This window comes from Watersipora subatra, chromosome 10, assembly GCF_963576615.1.
Source record: "Watersipora subatra chromosome 10, tzWatSuba1.1, whole genome shotgun sequence".
Taxonomy (NCBI): domain Eukaryota; kingdom Metazoa; phylum Bryozoa; class Gymnolaemata; order Cheilostomatida; family Watersiporidae; genus Watersipora; species Watersipora subatra.
This window is the reverse complement of record NC_088717.1, coordinates 43,523,778-43,541,909: the sequence shown is the minus strand read 5'-3', so window position 1 is coordinate 43,541,909 and position 18,132 is coordinate 43,523,778. Positions and strand designations below refer to the sequence as shown.

General features: G+C 34.4%; 1 long non-coding RNA gene across 2 annotated transcripts; it reads left to right on the top strand.

Annotated features, from left to right (window-relative positions):
• Positions 1–12,419: 12,419 nt before the first annotated feature.
• Positions 12,420–15,856, top strand: LOC137406332 (uncharacterized). 2 transcript variants are annotated; one of them, XR_010979851.1, is made up of 5 exons: positions 12,420–13,120; positions 13,258–13,403; positions 13,668–13,686; positions 15,074–15,196; positions 15,382–15,856. It is a non-coding gene; the product is annotated as an uncharacterized lncRNA (long non-coding RNA). The 2 variants fall into 2 exon arrangements; XR_010979852.1 differs by lacking the exon at positions 13,668–13,686.
• Positions 15,857–18,132: the final 2,276 nt, after the last annotated feature.

Sequence of the window (18,132 nt, the reverse complement as noted above, 5' to 3'; positions counted from 1 at the left end):
AATAGAACAAAGGAAGAATAGATATATCAATGTTGGCATGGCAAAAGCGAGTACACAAAGCCAATATTGAGACAAAACAAGTACTGAAGAAGGAGTAAGAATGTTATACATGTGAATCAATAAAATAGACAATGGAACAGTGTAAATAACATCTAATCGTCATATTTGTCAACAAAAGGACCATATCAAACTAAAATGTGTTCATTCTAAGAAGAAGTCATGTAATAAGAATCGGTATTAGGAAGGGCTGGTAGTGTACATATTCATCTTCTTTTTATTCTATCTGTATATATAAATCTTTGTTTGTTTGTCTAGTTATAGCCTTCAAGTTCTAGACACGAAAAATGCACTTCTCACAGGTTTTTAACTTGGAACCTCCAGATCTGCAGACAGGCATACTAAACCACTACACCATGAGGCTAAAATACTATACTATGGAATATTTGTGCGCATCATACTTATACACCAGTCAATCTTTATCGCTGATTGGTTAAAATACTCACACTTCATCTAGCACACTTAAAGATCATGATTGCTTGAAACCATTATGCAATTTTTTCTCAACACTGGCCTAAGTTTTAATAACGACCATTATTATAGTAAGATAAACTACCTAAATTACTCAAAATATTTGGGTAAAAAAACATAGAAAGTCGAAAATGAAATTTTTACGCAAAAAAATTGTTATTTTTCATGCAAAGCCGAGAATTCAGTAGAATCTATATATATATATTTGGCTTCAAGTGACCGTGGGTATGTCCTTTACAGGAACTAAGTTCTACTTATACAATCTGTCTGAAATTTTACATGTAGTTTTAGGCTTTAGGTCGAAAATAATTTTGTATACATCACTCACAAATGGCACTAAGGCCAAAAAGACATTTGGGAATACGAAATGGTACAAGTGATTTTATAATATAAGAAGACTAATATATTTGCCGATGCAGGGCTCAAACCTATGACCGTCTTTTTATTAGACTGATGCTCTGACCAACTGAGCTAAGATGACCAACCGTCATCGTTCAAAGCCTTAGAACAAGCGTACCAACCTTAAAACAAACATTATTTATATTTGTTTATTGGTTTATTGGGTTTGCTTAGAAATTACTAGCATAAATAAATAAAAATTAGAAACTCACAGAGTATTTTTCACCCGGGCATTCACATGCAACTCGGGTATGTGAATGTCCGGCATTTACATACCCGGGTTGTATACATCTATGAATGCTAATGCAGTGAAGTCCATCTTTTTTCGTATTTTATTGTTCCTAATTTTACTAACAAAGTGAATATTACTCTGTCGATACACTTTGGCCAACAACAAAAGTAAACAATAATTTTATATGAAAATCATGGAAAATGGTAAAAAAGAAAACAACGTAGAGACTTTCCATAAACTAAACAATTCAAACTGTCTGAACAAACTGATATTACAACAGAACATCATTTTTAGCAAACCGCGCTGATAAAACTTACAGTATGTTAGCTATTAGTATGTAATTGCTCAAGGTTAATAGGAAGAACTAGTTTTCTCTGCTTGCCACAGTTATTACATGTAGTCACTTTGAGTCGCTGCCTATTTGATTTACAACTAATAACATGGATGCAATCATTCAACAGCACTTTAGATTAGAGTCAATCACTAATATCCAAGGTAATGGCTATCAAGATTCACAATGAATGGTTCAGGCAGGTAAGCTAGACCAAATTTTACTCAAAATCCATTTGGCTAGATGATTGACTTAGTCTTTACTATAATAAGGGCCATGTCAGTCAGTCCATCCGTCTGCCCATCCTGAATTTATCAGGACATTGGCATCGTGCAAGATTTGAACTCACGACATTTTCCATCGTAAACCAATACTCAAACATCTGCACCAATTGATTGCTCCTTGGTATTCTGGAATGATTGTACGTATAATTGTTACACCCGAAAGTCTATCACAGACACTAGACTGCCAGGGTAATAATATTTGCTATAATAAGAACCATGTGAGCTCATCAGAAGTCACTGAAAGATAAACTCAATGAGTAGGTCTTCAATTCACATACACGAATCACATTGTTTAAGGATTTTCAGATTAGACTGGTCCTCACCTTGTAGGTTCTGGTCTGATGTAGGAGTGCTCAGTTTTACACAAAGATTTATTATAAGGATGATCAGAATTTTCATGCCTCTGCCTCCTTGTATCAAGGCTATGCCATGATCTCTATCTCTCTACTGTTTTTTAGACAATCATCAGGTTTATATGTACCCTCATTCTGTACAAGGTCCAATGACCTGATGCACTATCTCGGCCTGGGTAATGGTTCCTGAAAGTACATATTACTCCATTTAAACAAGTACAAAACTGTGAGGAGCAATCAACTACAGTGATAGGTATTCTTGCAGTTGTGAAAGCTCATTAGTAACTACAACCTATCCACAAGAAGGAACACAGACAACAGTGTAACATATAGAAGTAGGCCTACATACACTAGGTAGGGATGTATGAGAAGAGGAGTGGTGAGCAGTCATATGGTGACTCTGGACATTTAAGGTGTGAGTTTCAGTAGACCTCCTGGCACCCTGTTGCTGCAACAATTAGAGCCATTTTCTATGTCACTTAAACAGTTCAGAAGCAAAAACGAAAATGATTACAAGCAGACATTCAAAAACTGTACCAATGTTGAAGAATGAGAGCTGGGAAATAATTCCACCTGTCGTCTTCGTGGACTAGGACTGCGTCGTTGATTTTGTTCACCAACTTCATAATGTGGTCCTGCAATCGACATATAAGCATATGATGCATCAAAATATACATGTATTTCATCTTCCGGGCATTCATGAGAGCCATTTTGGTTAAAAGTACTTGCTATTGCTAAAGTGCAAGCCAGCAGTGTGTCTGTTGTAGAAATATATTTTTCTAACTTCTAAAGGATTTCATGCAGAAAGCTCTTCAAAATAATCCCTAAAAATCTACAAGAAACAATACAGAATAAACTATTAATATTAAGTTTGCTCTAAAATCTTTATTTTTAAGTACATTACAATTTTTGAAACCATAATTAGCCAAAATCTGTGTTGCCTATTCAATAGTAGAAATCATTCAAGAGTACACAAGTCCTACAGCTAGTAAAACTGTTCTAAAACTCAACATCATGATAGTCAATGAAGGTATTTCATACCGCCATATAAATCATAGTATATATACACAGTTATTACCCTGATTTACCTTCAGAGCTGTCATAGTAACCATGGTGAACACAAAGATCTTTTCTAGTGACTCTTCTAAGATGGCTGTAGTAGAGAGGATGGAAAGGAGAATAGTCAGGAGGTATCAGAATTGAGTAACTTCCAAGATGAAGAGCTGCAGACCAGACTGGATCATGATTGGGACTGGAGAACTGCGCTGGTTGAAAAGGCCTTGACCACTGGCTGAATGGTGATGAGTTTGTCTCTGCATACAGTTCTGCTGCTGCCTACAATGATACATGTTTTAGCTTGCCCAATTGAGCAAACTCTCCCTTGGCCTGCAATATGTTAACGGGAACTTCCAGACCGACATTTTTAATGAACCAACTTGCTAGAACAGAACACACTTTATACATACATGTTAGAGTTTAAAATGGTAGAAGAAAGCTTACATTAATGCCATGTTGACTTAGGAACTTCATTGATTATTGGTGGCCGAGGCATATTCCCATTGGCCAATTATTTTGCCTACGTAACAGATTGTTCAACTTACACAAAAGTTTTAGAAAATTTTATGCAAAAATTGCAAAATTTTTCTATCACTTTCAATTATTGTTGATGTTTGAAGTGATTTGATTGGCTGGATGTTTCAACAATAATATTGACAAAACTTGATCAGGGTAAAACGCTAAAAAGATAAAATATGTCCCTAAATTACATCACTAGTTAATATCATTACTATAGATCATATCAGCTATTGTGTTCAAGTTGCAGAGTTAAGCGTCTATTCTGTTTAGCAACTATAGTCACGATGAGTTGAGTCAAACAACATACCCAGAAACTGTAACGTAAGGCTCTGGCATGTGGTACCACGTTGAACTATGAGAAACACCGGAGTGTCTGTCATGTATGGGTGATAAAGTGTCATTAGGTGAAATCAGCAGTTGTCCTTGAGTTGACCCTGCTTGTTCAGGTCGGTCAGATCTGAAAAAGATAACGATTTGTGAGTTTCTAGCCGCAATTCCTAAATCGGTTGCGGAATGTACACGTAAATTAATTTCGGCGCCTACAATATAACTGCGCGTTAATAAGGTCGTTTCTACGCAACTACAAATGCTAGTTGCACTGAGTAGTTGTAGGCTGTTGTTGTAAATGGTTTTTAGTATACTTTTGAATAGAGCTTGTACATTGATAATATTATTACGAACTAATACGTATGTACTACATTGCAAAACGGTTCTTTTGTATGACTACAGCAGGTTTTGGCTTGCCCACGAAACCGTTTTACTTTTTCTTCTAATTACAATACAAAATTTGAACCTGACTTTTCAGCAATTATTAGCCTAGCTACAGAACAGTTATATTTCTATTAAATAAATCCATTACGTCCATGGTACTACTGATTACATATAATCGCCAACACAGTTACACAGTTTTCAAACCGAGTTAGGAACTGCGGGCTAGAAACTCACAAATCGTTATCTTTTTTAGATCTGACCGTTCAGGTCGCTTTCTAGCTGACACCAAGACCTCAGGTAGGTGCCCTTGGGATTGTTGAAATACAATGACATTTACTAGAATGCAAAATAATATGTCTATTAGATCAGACTCAAGAGTTATAAATGGTGAGGGAGCCTCAGCTCTTCCAACTCGTAATCAAATATAAACAGTTGGGTGACGTTCCTCCCCGCTTTTCGAACACTCCAAAACATGTGTTTAAATTCTTAATAAAATATACACAGTATGGCATCCTTCTAGCTCACCTAGCTACTACTAAAATAAATAGTTAATGCTACTTTTATCTTAAAATTATGAAACATAATACCTTCCCTGTTGTGTTCATTGATTTAGAATTTAGCAGTATCTGCCATATAGTGGATTCACCAACACGCCAAATCAGTGTAAAAACAACTAGTAAAGCTATTTGCACAAGAGGACTGAAAAATTATAATTAGACTATTTTATTAGGCAAGACTAATAAAACCTGAAAACTAAAAGTACCAACAAAAGTTCTCAAATCCTTTTTCTGCAGGAGAAATAGTATGATTAATGTATGAAATAGATGATTAATGAAAAGTGGGTCTCCATGCTAACAAATACTGCTGACTACAGCCAACAATGAATGACTCATCATTATTCTTGTCTCATAAATGATTAGTTTTTGTACAAAACTTGGTAAATTGAGATATAACTGAAGATGGACTATTCTAAAATTCGCTTGCCTTATATAATACATATTGTGTAGGAATATAATACTTTAAAATTTTGATAATCAAAATTGTTTAGAGTTAATATATGAGTGTAATTAACTTTACACTCCTAGTTTCTCCACATTATGACAGATATCATCAGAAACACCAGATAAAGACACAAATGTCAGCATATACAATGTAAAGATCCGCTAACATGGACCCACTTCCATGTCGTCAAAATGTGTTGCCATCTATTCGTCTGAAGCAGTCAAATCAACAAGCTCAGCAACAACAGCAGGTGTTCCAGTCAAATTTACTTCGACAACTGAAGAAGACCTCTGTCTCCTCCTGCTCCGAGTGTAAAGTGTTACACCAGCAATGCAGCAGGGACATCTTAAAACAATTCACTGGATTTAATGAAGAATCATAATTGTACCAATACACAATGTGACATCCACAGGGTAATTTTGTACTTATCAGATTTTTAAAATCAGAGAATAAACATAATTATAATGATCGAACCTACACAGCAAAAAATAGACTACTCAAGCATTTAAAACGTTGAAACTGTGGTAATAGATAAATAGGCAAATCAACAGAAATAAATTGATTAAAATAAATAAAAGTATATGCACTGTATTAGAACTAACTAAATTTGCAAATAAAAGTAAAGATTTAGTAAAGGTTTAATAATGTAAAGACTCTTTTTCTTCTAGTTGTATGTATTACCATTATAATCTAACTGAACACAAACTTGACTGCAGTCACATAGCAGTCAGAATTAAGAGTTGAGTACAAAATCAGACTCTAAACTCAAGTCATGTACAGTCTGTCTGTAATTACATTGTATTACTATCAATGTTTAGCCAATAGACAATTACAATCGACAATAGGTGACAATGCACATGGGAGAGAAAATGGCTTGCTAACAACAGAAGGATAAACTTTAGCTATGTTTTAATCCTAATAAATTCAGAGAAAGCATCACACTTATAAGGATTTAAAAATGAGATAATCGAGTTGAGAACACAAAACTCGTTAAAGTATTGGAGATGTTTACACTGTTATTTTAATTCCAGTTGAAATGCTGTAGATATTTCACATTCTGTCCACAGAGCTGTCAGTCTGGAAATGTGTGATTCGTAAAAGTTTTTCCAAATTCTCATCTAGTGTCTCTGCATATTACCTGACTGAGCAAATACAACTCAAAGAGCAAGCAATGCATTAATAACATGCTTTTATGAAAAATTATCATCTTTTATCGTAAAAATAAGTCAATTGATGATAAAATAATAATATTCATGCCATGAATCTAACTTGAAAGGGTGATAAGTAGTTAGTATATTGTTTTATGTTCAGTGGGTCAATGGTTTGAATCACACAAGTACCATTGGTGGTGTTAGAAAGTGCATCCAGCCCCATTTCCTTCTGTGCCTCGACCAAGTCAGGTCAGGTGAAACTACCTGCTACAGGTAATATGTAGTCTTGTTCCAACAATACTTCTAATGTACATAAACAACTTCCCTACAATACCATTGTTCAGTACTTTGTATGCATACACTGATTTTATGATACACTATTTTCATCCAAAGAAACAACTGCATCACCTTGCTAAAATGAGAGGTTGATTCTGATATAAATAATATTGTTTAGTGGTATACCAATCATATGAAGATCAATATGCAAAAGTTACACTTTGTTGATCTTTCGTTTCAATATAGATACTCTACTGTATTCTTCAATTTCAATGTGGGGGATAACATTCAGTCACAAAGAGATTAACTAAATGACTCGGCTTTGTCATAAGAGATGATCTTACATGATTTAAACATATTGATCATGTTTGCAGTAAGCTTTCATCAAATACATTTCTTTTGAGGCAAAGCAAATATTTTATAAACAGAATGACAGCACTGGTGATTTACTTTAAAATTGTACATTTTCATATTATAGTTGGCGTAGATATATATTTTTGCCTCATCATATCGATAGCAGAAAAGGAAAGTCCTCTTACAGAAACCTATGCTAAGATTTTATGTAGGCCTACTACCGATCACGTAGTCTACCTTACCACACTTCCACCAACCACATTGCCATATCTTTGAACATATTTGCTTATCACAAACTGAAATTGTACCACAGGTTTCAAAACTCTTCTAAACTATGCCCAGGATAGTTGTGTTTATCCTTTCGCACACAAAACAGACATAGTTTACTATTTGGTGACATCAACATAGTGCATCTACCATTTTTGGAATTTATCGAAGACATCATTTTGTAGATGATTATTAAAGATATCAATGAAAGGTTATACATACATACATACATGAGCACACCAGAGTATTTTAACATGAACATCCACTCTTTGCATGAAAATACTTGAAAGGTTCACCACACTACTTCATGTTATTGATATATAGCAGTGTAAAACTACTAATTACTGTTATGGTAAGTTTGACCTCCTTTCTGCTTTTTAACATTCATGTGACATACACGTATGTTTCTGAGTGTTCATATATTGTTTTTGTAGTTCCTCGACTTCATGAAACTCTCACTCAAATCTATGATCACTAGAAGCAAAGTTTTTGCATGGTAGGCTAAATGGTAAAACTAAATTGAAAAAGTGTCGCAAGGTTTTATGGCATGTTTTCATGTAAATAAAGTGTGGTATGAAGTACTTGTTTATGTAGTTTTTTCAAACAATTAAGCCTGCAATTACAACTACCATGCTAACCATAATAATATATATGCTGATGATAAAACACACATCAACACACACACACAGCAACAGGTATTGAACAACCATGAAAGATGACCACAAGTGTGCTAAAGAGCCAGGTGAAGAGAGGCAAACTAAAATAAGGAATGTAAATATGAAACTTTTGAATGTAGAGAAAGATGGTGTGAAGCAGTAGCAGAAATAGTTAAACGTTGGAAAGCAGAATAGGAGACATCAACAATGAGTACTTGTGGAAGCTTTTTATGAAAAGAAAGAAAAGAAAACAAGTTATGTTGTCAAGCTTAACCAGAACATTAAAGGAAAAGTACTATCAAGCTTTATAAGTACAATGGAGAGATGGAGAACCAATATATAGAGAGCGCCAATGGTGATAAAAAAGTTAGAGCTGTCCTGGACTAATAGAAACTGTCATTTTTCAAGGTTGTTTCATAGTTAGACAAGAATAATCTGTGTGTATTGTATTTTGGCTGATTACTAACAAGCCTTTATATATTTCACTTTACTTTTTCTCAGATGTTGTCTGTATATATAATGTAATATCTGAGGAAAGTTAACTCATGATTGTTTCATTCAAGTTTCGTATAAATCAGAAAATAAAACTTCATTTCTTTGCCCTGTCATCATCTTTTACTGCTGGTTCAAATACGAACTACATTTAAAGACTAAATGACCAGATAGCAAGGCTGCTTTATAGATTTGGATTGAGCGCTTCTAAAATCTGTGGGTTTCCTGAAATAGAAATATATTTTTGTTTTTTGATGAGTACTGCTAAGACTTGCCATACTTGCAAATGCTGACAGATTATGACAACCATTTATTTTACAATATTTTATACTTACTATGTATATGTACAGCATATACAAATATTCATTTTTTATAATTTTGCAATGTTTTACACAGCTGCTTTTATTACTAAATATTTTTAAAGCTTCCTCAAACAAAAATAATTTTTGTTTACTTTTAATTATTAGCCTTTTTTTAAAAATATACCAGCTTTTTAAATGCTGTAGTAGAAGTCGTCTTCACTTAGTAATAATCTCACTTGCTAATATTGAATGAAAACTTCTCAGAGAAATCTGGGATATTAAAATGCTTCCATATGATAACACTGCCTTCAGAGAATAAACTCCAGCATGTATACAGTATTTTAGTGACATCATGAGAGTTTAGAGAAGTTAAACTGATACTTGGTAAAAGAGGGGAATAGCATGGACAGTTATGAGATTTTCAAACTGATGCTGTATGGTTGGCTCCTTGAATGAAACCTTCCCTTGATTAACGGTTTGTACAAATATGAAGCAACTGCTCATCATAAGTTGCAGTAATTATGATGAAAATGTAGAAAAAGGCTTCTTTTTATGACAATTTAATATCATTCCACTATTGAAAAAAGTGATATCAAAAGTTGTCTGCTAACAATGATACAATCGTCATTTATAACAAGTCACATAAAACAGCAAATTGTACTTTTTCATTTGTGACGTCTTTCATAATTGACTGGTAAATTTTTTTTATTAAGTTTATTTAAGTAAAAGCCAAATGACAGCAGTCTCGCAAATCATCAATAATGTTTAAATAACCATAATAATAATAATGTTTTAATGAATTTTGGATTATACCGGAAAATAGATTACTTTGACCAGGAGACTCAATTCAATGTAATAAACTAGATTACTTCAGTAAATGTTCTTTATTAGTTATAATAAAATAACCTTCTGGTTGTTGAAGGTAGACAGATCTCAAGTTTGATCTCTAAAGCTTGTATATCAAGCTTATTCTTCAGAGACAAGTTACAAGGATTCTTTGCAGTGAAAGTATCTTACAGAATGTTTTTTTTTAGCTGTCATGTTACATTTATCATGATTTGATATTCACTGATGACTTCTCAAAGTCTCTCCATACTGAAACCTTTATCAATAATCTTGTTGCCACCTTTTTTGTTATGGTCCACGATGTTACCTTCTGTGTCAAACAAATCTTTAATTTATAGAGACGTTTCAGATATATAAGTGATAATATGTTGGTGGTATGAATTTTACACAAGTGCAAACCTTTAACATATCATATTAAACAAAGTTTGTCTAAACGTCTCCTTTAGTCAACAAAACTGACAACGAACGTTGTGTGCCTCTGTGAATGGCTGTTTCATGTGTGGATATACCACGCCCTGAATGAATAACTTCAGGAACTAATCTACATTTATGCTCAAAGGCTAACTAATGTGTGTAAACGAAGCGGGTGACAACAATGCAAGGAGGCTGCTAATCATACCGGTATAGGACTTTTCCGTCTTGAAATCGCAAGCTGTAGATTGCTGTAACGAAAATGCAGCAAGTGGGTGTGATGGAGGGAAGTAATATGCTTAGCATGTCATCAAGTCTTCTTGGCAAAGCACCTGCCTTGCTAGTCTAAAGACACAAAACATTATAACTCATGCAATGAACTACTGTCTTAGATAGGAAAGGTCTAGACCTGCAAACTATCAGTGATTGTTTCAGCCATGTAGAAACGCCAATATAGATTTAGGTGTGTCATATGCATAATTTTTAAAATGGGTTTCCCCTTGCCAGAGGTTTGTCCAGCTCGAAGACTAGCTTATCATTGGGTGTACGAAAAGCGGGTGACAACGATGCGAGGAAGGCTTCTAATCATACCAGTGTTATACTTTTTCTGTTTAAATTTGCAAGCTGTAAACTTTTTGAAAACAACTTTATAATTATCAATATTCTGAAACACTGCAATGTTTATCAAAAAATTGTTCTCAGATCTGACGATTTTAGGATATATCATTATGGTATATTTAACCTTTGTTTGATTATGCATGTACTATCTATATTTTGCTACACAAAATCCTAAAAATGTGCGCAATGTATGCATACATTATAAAATAACGTTACAAAATATTGCTGCAATAATGTTTTTTCTAACACTGTCACTGTGATAAAATTTATTACACACAATCAAACTCTACAATTTTATAAAATGGAAAATGATACGACAAAATGGAAACCTGTAGAGATGCATTTATCATTGCACCTTAAAGCAAAGGGAGCACGTAGTACTAGTTGGGAAACTACAAATCGCAATAAACGTTCACTATATTTAAAATGTAAGCCAATAAAATAATAATATATCAATAGATATAAAAGCTGAGATAAAATATCAAGATATCAAGTTTTTGTTATTTAAAAATCGTCATGAACAGTGCCACGGGTATTAATCAGAGACGCTTGCTTGCTCTTCTGTAGTCGCCTCAGTATCAACACGGCGCATTAAAATTGATAAGTGTACTAAGTAGGAACCCAGCTGCCTCTGGTACAGTTGTCTCAGTATCAACACGGCACATCAGAATTGATAAGTGCACTAAGTAGAAATCTAAGCTCCCTCTGGTATAGTCGCCTCAATATCAACACGACACATCGGACACCTTTTGTTCGAATTAAGCCACCGATCGACACAGTCACGATGGAAAAGGTGAAGACAAGGTAGTCGTCTACAAAAAAGGTAGAATAATCAATATATTTGTAGACAAATGTACTTTCTTAAAGGTTTACTTGCAACAAAACTCCAATAACACGAACAAAAAAAAAATAACCAGAATGTTAGAATACGTCATTGAAATAAAGAGATTCCAAACTACGGCAGTTTCATAATGGCTGCAATTAACTGTTCGTTTTTGAGCTTTTAAAAGCTTGGAATCACTATTCTACATATTTTGCACCTACAACACAGCGGAGTAAAACATAGTAAACCTTTTGATACCACTTAACTTTAATGTAACTTTTGTTGCAAGTAAACCTTTAAATATAACACTATGTACATTATAATCAATGATTAATTAAAGATTATCAAAGATTTATGTTTTCTTGTACGCGGGTGTTTTTAATGAGCGGTTGCAAATCGGAAACTTATGGCTGTTTAATAAGACACGATCATAAACAGGCCTTTTAAAAAGATTTGTCAGTGACAAAGCTTATAAACTTGGTAAAAATGGTTAACAAAAAAGCCTCGTAATCCTACTAGTCAGTAAGCCACCTCCAATTATTGTTCAGTTCCGCTCCAGTTGCATAGATATACACTGTGTAAGTTGTGGGTTATAGAGTTGAAGGTGCTGAACAACATGGCAGGTAGTAACTCACTGCAAACCGGCACATTCACTCAGAATTAATGATTTTTTGGAGAACTAAAATTACGGAGTTGCCCTCTCTTGGCAAACGAATTTCGGCCATTTGATTGGTTTAGAGCGCAAGGTCGTTTATGAGTTAATACAGTGTGTGGAGTTCTAGCATTTATTTATATTGAGAAATTGAGTTCCAATCGACTTGTTTTTGATTTCTGAGTAAGATAATCAGCATTATGATTTGTTGCTGCCACTTTCAAGGCACTAGCTAAAGAAATCTACACAAACAACTGAGTCAGCAATGCTATGATAAGTTGCTGAAGTATGCCAAAGACTGGGTAGTTACTAATAAAGATTCTGAAAGAACTTTGTGCAAGGAATTTATACATTCTTATACTTATGATGATGTTGTTGATAAGTCTACTGCATGATAGCAAAGCTGAGCTGCCTTTAATCCACTAAACCTGCTATGTAAGGATAACCAGCTTAGCAAAGCTCAAATCAGCACAACAGTCAAATGTAAGTAATCTTATAATTCTGAACTAATCTGCCGTACCTAATGTTTTAAAAATTTTAAATTGCATTTATTAAATTAAAATTACAAACTTTGAACTAGGTTTTCACTGTTGTTTAGACAAATCTGAATGATGAATGAAATGTATGAATGTCTGCATCTGGTTAAATTTTATTGGTACATGTTTCTTTCATAATTGTAACACATGAGAATGAAGATCCTGAGCCAACTACTAAACAATTGCGCTCCTCATCCTCAATAAGAGCTGAAACTACGTTACCCAAACTATGTGTTATTTGTGTAAAAAAGGAGCGGTGGACAAAGAAAGCTGGTAAGCGCATCAGAGATGGTCTACTAAGGGCAGAGACCAAAGATGCTGGTAAGTTAGGTAACATTATGTTTATGTTTATCACAACATGTTTAGCATTATGTTTATCACAACCATGGTCTACCGTAAGGACTAATTAATCTAGCATTTGTGAAGATTTGTTGAATTGTTATGTTTGTTTTTACAAGGTAAATTAAAACAAGCTGCTGAGCTAAGAGCTGATCATAGCCTCCTGGTACATTTTTTCTTTGCTGACACCGTCGCTCAGGAGATGTGTCCAGGGCTGAAATCATTGTATAACTCCCACACACAAGACACGGGGCGCATCATCCAGGTTGGTGTAATCACTGTACATTATTATCTGTGTGAATATGAACATTATTGCTGGATGTTCTGTACATAACTGCTCCCATCATCCAATATCAACCAAAACCAGAGTACAAACTAATATGACATGTCCACCATATACTTAGATTTTAGCAAAGCACCAAATGAAATATGAAAAGTGTGTAAATTGTGATTTACGTCAATACTTAATATGTAGATTTTAAATTATTTATAACATGCCATAGTTCAGCTATACTCTGTTTCTTTTCAGTGAATCTTTACTCAATCAGGTAAAAACCTAATATATGTAATACTGCACAATATACATATTGTGTGAAATGTGGCTATTTCTTTTGCAAAACAGTAGAAATGCCCCGATTCTAAATTCACCAGCTGATTCAGATACCGATCCGATATACTGATTCTCATTGAAAAATAATCCGCTTCAGATTATTTTGTGTTGCATAGATTATTGGTAATCTTATTTGTTGTGTTGCACAGATAGTTGTTCTTCTTATTATGCAAATACAAACATAATGCAAAGAAAATATAAATGTTAATGTATTTATTTGTTTGTATTTATGGAAAAAATATACATGTATATGCAAAATCACACACTGACATACCGTGCATGTGGTAACAAAACAGTCCGTGTTTCTTGTAATTTGTAAATAAAGGTAATTACTGTTAGTGGTACAGTTCTCTCTGTGATAACGAAGTCTCCCTTTTATTGCTGGATCAACTGCTGCGTCTGTACCAGTTTAGAGCAAATCAGCGTTTGTTTTAATTACCGTTAGTGATTCAATTCTCTCAGTAAGAAATGTCTTTCTTCTATCAGTATCAATGTAGCCAGTCGTACTGAAGGGCGATGACACAGATGATGAAGGACAGGCTAAATACCGATAAGCCACTAAGGTTACCATTTTTTATACGGTACAAACGATACATTGTATCGTCAGGATCAAGAAAGTGATAGATAACTTTATACACCGACTGTTTAAATTACTTTCGTAATGCTAGCAAACAGAAATATTACCCTGCGTTTTTGTCTCCGTATTTGTTATCTTGCTCGTGATCGGCTGCAATAAGTCCTATCGCCGTAATTGGGAAATACCACACTTTGTGATTTCGTTCTGACTAAAGCAAAAAGGTTCCTTAGCTGTGTTTATCAGGCTATAGACATGAAATAAATTGTGTGGCAGGCCTGAAATTCATTAGGTAAAAGTAAGAAGCTTGCCGCTGATGATTTTTTTTTATTAGTGTTGCAGGCTAAAATACGGTTTTCTGCAAAATAGTTGATCTGTAAAAAGTATCGGAAGTTTCAGAAAGTTTCAGAAAAAATCGGCCGATAATGATTCAGATACTTAACACCCATATCGGCACCAATACCAATTCCGATACCGAAATCGGGGCAACTCTACAAAACAGGATGCATAATCTAACACCTAATACACTTTCATACTGTCTGTGTATGTGAAATCGGAAAAACTTCTTAACATGGCCTATGCTGGACTGGTGTCCTTCTAAACAATAAAAAAATTGATGATTGTTTCTTTGGTGAGGGAGCACCTTCTTATGAATTACAGTACATGCTATCTGAACATAACGGTACATGGGAATCTATTGCAACAAGCAGTACCATATGCATTTGTAATAATGTTTTACTTATTTTTTTAGTAACCTAGAGACACGACTCAGCCCTGCCTTCTGCCAGGAAGTGATCACCATGAAGCAGATCTTATCAATGACTCAGTTAAGAGAGCTCCACAATAAGTATGATGATGCCCCTGATATCGAGAGGTATGCATGATCAATACATAGCGCCAGTAATGAATTGTTCATTAGTTCACTCGGAAAAATGTTTCATTTGTGAAAAAAAAACCAAACATGATTTGATTTGCAGCCAAGAATATCTTAAATTGCTCAAAAACCTGTTGGTTTGCCAATAATAGTTTACAACCTGATCATCATACTTTTTTGTCTAGGTGCTCTGCTAAGATGGTATCTCACACAGAGTGAGGAAGTACTCAAAGATGCCTTTTGCTCATGTAAGGCTAGTAAATGTCAGACAGGACAATGTGGCTGCTATGAGCAGAACCTGAAATGCACTGAGTTCTGTCAGTGTTGCCACTGTAAGAATAAAGCTGGAGGAGATGACAACGACGAAGGAGAAATCCAAGAGGACGACGACTTTGATGGCTAATTTCAGTTCTGGTGTATTTGAATTCATTATTTTTTTCATTTGTTCCAACATAATCTAGTTTTAACTTTTCCATAGACCAGTGGATAATCAAACAAATCAACTATCAATGTTTTTTAACTTGTTTGATAATTCGCAAGGCATGTGCCAGCAAGGGGGCATTTCTATCCACCCCTGTGATTTTTTTATAATCAAAACCTTTAGTTTTACTTTTATTTAAAAGATATGAGTGTTCAGTCAATAAATTTAAGAAAACTTAATGCTCAGTTTGAATTTAAATGATTGCCATATGTAATGAAGAGGGTTTGTTCGTATTTTTATACACCCCTGTTTTCCCGGCTATCGTGCCGGTTTAGAGCGAGTTACTACCAAGATTTGAAAAATTCAGGTTTTTTTGACCCAGAAACCACTTAAATTGTGTATATCCATGTAACTGGAGCGGAACTCAATTTTTAGGCCACTTTTTAGATAGTGGCTTACTGACTATACGTAATATGTTTCAATAATTTAGTAAGTTGGCATGTGATTAGGGATATATATCAATTACAAATGCGGAGCTAGCTGAAGGACTTTATGCAAATGACAGTGCAATATTACCAGGCTATGTTTGACATGGAGTTCAAGGCCTTAGCAAAAACTTATATAAAAATATATTTAAAATGACTCAATATTGAAAACTTTACATAAATACTAGACACAAATAAGTACTCGATACTAAGCATGGAAAATATAAATAACTGCAAGTCAGCTGATAAATTTTTAAAAATAAGTAATCTGGATTATTTACTGTAGAATGATGTATATGGTGATGTAATTTGAATCATATATAGTGGTGATTAAATTTAATAAGCAAGTATTAACACTTTGGAGATGTGGTATAAAATGAGCAAAGGAGTTGTTTTCTCTTTTTATCTTATGCTCGAGAAAACTTATGCACTCTTGGTTTACATATATTTAGAAAATTTTAATTCTTTGAGTTTGAACTTTAATTAGTGTAAACTCAAAGTTTTAAATTGAGGGAATTACTAATTTGTGAGAGAGCACTAAAATACTGAACGCATTTCATACAGGTGTAAAATTAACAATGTCTGCTTGCAGGAGATAAGGTTTTAACAACTTACTGGTTACACAGTCAATAAAATTTGTTAATATGATCTAGTTTCCTGTTTGTATGTATTAGACCAGACTTCATGGTGTTAAATAGTGACAACAAATATGTAAGCTACTGTTGTGATAGAAGTCTGTAACTTACCGAACATGTTCACCTGTTTTGTATTCACTGATGCAGATAGTGCACTTGTCATGTGAGCTGCCCTGATCACTTTCACTAGCGACCCTCTGACTGCATCGATAAGCAAATGTCAGATGATCTATCGTCTCCTGAGAGGCACCTATATTTCTATTATTAGTCGTCGAGGGAGGCTGGGTTGAAGTACGGTGGACGAGCTGCTGGTGTTGAACATGGAAAGAGTGTAAAAGGCCCATTAGATGATTGTGAGTCTGACCTCGCTGAGCAGGCTGGTAGGCCTGAGGCTACATGGATGAAAAGGGTGATATAATAGGTGATGATGGTTTGTGTCTTCATTTTTCACATGAACGTTAAAGGTTTTCAAATCATTTGAGCAGATTACATACAACATTTCGCAACAAGTTTGAGACATTAAGTTAAGGTTTTAACAATCAGAAATTTCAGTTCTCTTAGCAGAGAATGGTATTTTAATCGCTATACATCTAACCATTTATATGATTTTAAAAGCTAACTGTTGGCCTTTTCTGTTTTTCTTTTATGATTCTCGACGATATTATTTGAAAATAGTTTCTGTTTGAAATGAAATTATTGTCCAGTGAATAAAGTTAAACACCTGAGTAAATATAAAAATGATATACATGTAGAGTAACATGGTTTAGTTAGCTAATTAACAAAAGAGAGATGGTTGTACTGCTTACAGCATGGTTGACATTAATATGCATCTGTCCAACATTGACGTAGCCAATAGGAGGAGTGCTTTCAGATGTGGTATCAGAGTTTGTACTGTCAAATACTGTCTGTCTTGGTGTAAAGGATGGCCTTGAAACTGAGCTCCTGTTCGAGATACTGTTAATCATAAAACTGTAAAAAGGAAAGGGTAAAGTTGAAAAGTCATGTACCATATAATGTTGAATTATCGAATATGCTACATACCAGGGCCCTGAACCATCAACATGGTTTTGGCTTCGGTTAAAAGAGTCTGCAGGTAGGTTTTCCACAAATCTATGATGCTGTTGCAATGCCTGTAGAGTCTCTTCTCTGTATATCACACATAAAATTGTTGCAGAGATATGGCAAAAACAGCTGGTAACACCATAAATAGTAGGTACTGTCAGGACTCGGTAAGCATGCCTCAATAAAGAAAAAACCTTGATATGGAAACAGCCGACCATTACAAAACCACATCTCTAGTTTTGCTACTCTAAATTAACACACCCAAATACATAATAAAAAATTGCTTGGCTGGAAAATTCCAAACCAGATAATCTGGGTGAAAAGAGAGATCTG